The sequence below is a fragment of the Danio rerio genome, chromosome 16, assembly GCF_049306965.1.
Source record: "Danio rerio strain Tuebingen ecotype United States chromosome 16, GRCz12tu, whole genome shotgun sequence".
Classification (NCBI taxonomy): domain Eukaryota; kingdom Metazoa; phylum Chordata; class Actinopteri; order Cypriniformes; family Danionidae; genus Danio; species Danio rerio.
In genome coordinates this window covers 31173053-31176000 of record NC_133191.1, presented here as the reverse complement: position 1 = coordinate 31176000, position 2948 = coordinate 31173053, and the positions used below count along the sequence as shown (strand labels likewise).

Here is a 2948-nt window from a genome sequence, read left to right as displayed (position 1 = left end):
CACGGTGGCTTGATGGTTAGCACTGCCTCACAGCAAGAAGGTCACTGGTTCAGTTGGCATTTCTGTGTGGAGTTTGCATGTTCTCCTTGTGTTGGCATGGGTTTCCTCCCGATGCTCCGGTTTCCCCCACAGTCCAAAGACATGTGGTATAGGTGTGTGTGTGTGTGTGTGTGTGTGTGTGTGTGTGTGTGTGTGTGTGTGCACGTGTGTCTTTGTATGAAAGTATTTGTATGTTTCCCAGTACTGGGTTAGAGCTGGAAGCGCATCCGCTTTGTAAAACATAAGCTGTATAAGTTGGTGGTTCATTCCGCTTTGGCGACCCCTGATGAATAAAGAGACTAAGCCAAAGGAAAATGAATGAATGAATGAATGAATGAATAAATAATTTCAAGTAAGCTAAAATAATTTTTAAAAATACCTCTTTGCTTGTTTGTCTAATGACGTATATTGTTTCAGTGCAGTTTGAAAATTGCTTAAACTGAAACAAAACTGATTTTCTCACCTTAAAAAAGTTTTCCAGCAATTAGAGCCACCCATAAAATAAATCCCTATCTCCACCCTGCTTTTGTGTAAAGTTTCATTTATTTAGATAATAACTTCAAATCTGACAACCACTTTTTTTCATGTGTAGATGACCACAAACTTAATGTATTTTATTTGAAAAATGCAGCCCCAATTGGGAGTTTCCCAGGGGGGTTATGAAATATATTTTCCGTTTTCATTATACAAGTCATATTACATTAAAATTAACAGTGTTAATTTTTAAAATTAACAAGTCATATTACATTAAATTAACATTAAGTGTTTATTTACAGCACACAAGAGGAAGCATTTTATTATACATTATACCTGCCCAAAGTGTTTGATCTGAAAAAGTCAACATTCTGTAAAGTGCATGTATTACTTAGTAACCTTCAATAAACTTTTGTAAATATTTATGATATGCTAAACCATGGTCACATATCAACTGAAATTTGTTTTGGTTTTCATGTCAGTGCCTCTGTTTCCAGTTCTTGATTGTATCATGGCATCAAACATCACTTTCTACAGTCATGTTGTTGAGTTTCCTTTTTCAATTACTGTGTTAAATTTTAATGTGCTTGTTTATCACCATTGTTTGAACTGTCTTCATGGAAGCTGATTGGTTTCTTGAGGGTTGATAGGTCTCAATGTCCTCCGTGTCCTCAGGCCAAATGAAAGCTCTTAGGATTCCGATCTCATTTTAAATCACCATTATTTCTACACATCAGAGGAAATCAGGAACCTCAAAGTAATACTAATAGCTGTGATTATAATATGTGATATGGAATGGGGTAATGAATCTGTTTCGCAGCTGAATGTTTAAAATATCGACTATATTCAATATCTGTCCTTACCCATTCCCAAGCAGACCACTGACCTGCATTTCATAGAAGATTTCTTTAGCATTGCTCCTTTAAGTACACACATTAAAAGTCAATTTAATGTTAGGCCTCAAGGACTATTATTGGAATGAGGAGGTTGAATGAAGAAAAGCCTAATTAAAACCCTGTTTAAATGGTGTTTGTGTAGCTCTCTACAATAATCATCTGCCTATTTGCTCTAAGGTACTGGAAATGGCTATTAAAACATCAAAACAAAAATGTACAAACTGCAATGTAATATGCAAGCTTCAAACTTGCTTGTAACATAATACACCGGAAAAAAAACAACAACAAAAAAAAAAAACAAGCAAACCATGCTGTCCAAAGACATGCGGTACAAGTGAATTGGGTAAGCTAAATTGTCCTTAGTGAATGAGTGTGTGTGGATATTTCCCAGAGATGGGTTGCAGCTGGAAGGGCATCTGCTGCGTAAATGTGCTGGATAAGTTGGCGGTTCATTCCGCTGTGGTGACCCCCGATTAATAAAGACTAAGCCAAAAAGAATAATATTTATTCATTCTTTAATTTTTCTGGCTGGGAATGTGCTGCAACCTTTAGAATGAGAAAATCATATTTGGTCTTAAATATTTGACTACTGTACATTCATGAATGAAAAAAACTGGTAAAATCTCACCTTAAATGAGTCAATCTGCTCTCTGGGAACAACCTTTAAAATGAGAAAAGGACATTTAAATGAATTAATGTTTATATTTTTCACATACTGAGATATTGCAAATTCAAACCTACAGTAAAACAAACTTTACTAAGCTTTATAAATGTGGCCAAACTGCACATGCATTAGCAAAGGTCTAATCTGAAACATTTATACTGGGAACAATACATGGACAATCAATTCATATGTGTCATTTTATAAGGTATAACACAAATTTGAAGAAGCATTACTTACCAAATGTGATGATTGAACAAATAAAAAGTCTGATGAAAAGTATCCCATGTGTCTGACTTCATCTGGTGTTTAACTGGCAGTTGGAAAACTGAATTAATGGTGCATATTCCGCCACCTGCTGGATTGGAAGTATGAGGCCCACCTTATAGGATGCTGGTTCGGCTTGTTTTTTAAGTTGAGTCGACAAACACTCTATTACAGACTAGTTGAGACAGTGAACACTTACTAGGTTACGTTGAATTACCATCTTTGTTATTTCAACAAACAAAATCATGTTGAAAATACTAAAATGCAGAATCATTTTTTTACAGTGTATCTGTCATTTATTAATGCTTACATACATGCTTTGGAATTGAATCAGCCATCATCTCCTTATTGTGCAAACAGGAAGTAAACTATACTGGTCATGCGACACTGCACATTTTTAATTGAACATTTTAAATTTGCAATACATGCAGGAAATGCATTTAAACACCAGTTAGTAACATTGTTAGAAGTTTTATAATTTAAAAAAAAACTTCACAGTTAGAGTCATGACGGGTGGAACTAAGCAGGTCAAAAGCCTGCTTAAACTGGTGTTTTGTAGCTTTCTGCTATAACCATCTGCCTCTTTTCGCTTTAAGATTTCACAAATGGCT

At 35.1% G+C, this 2948-nt stretch overlaps 1 long non-coding RNA gene across 1 annotated transcript; it reads right to left on the bottom strand.

Moving 5' to 3' along the window:
- Positions 1-566: 566 nt before the first annotated feature.
- LOC141378209 (uncharacterized) lies at positions 567-2400 on the bottom strand. Its single transcript, XR_012392148.1, has 3 exons — positions 2311-2400; positions 2038-2070; positions 567-1955 (listed from the first exon to the last, which is right to left on the bottom strand). It is a non-coding gene; the product is annotated as an uncharacterized lncRNA (long non-coding RNA).
- Between the last annotated feature and the right edge of the window lie 548 nt (positions 2401-2948).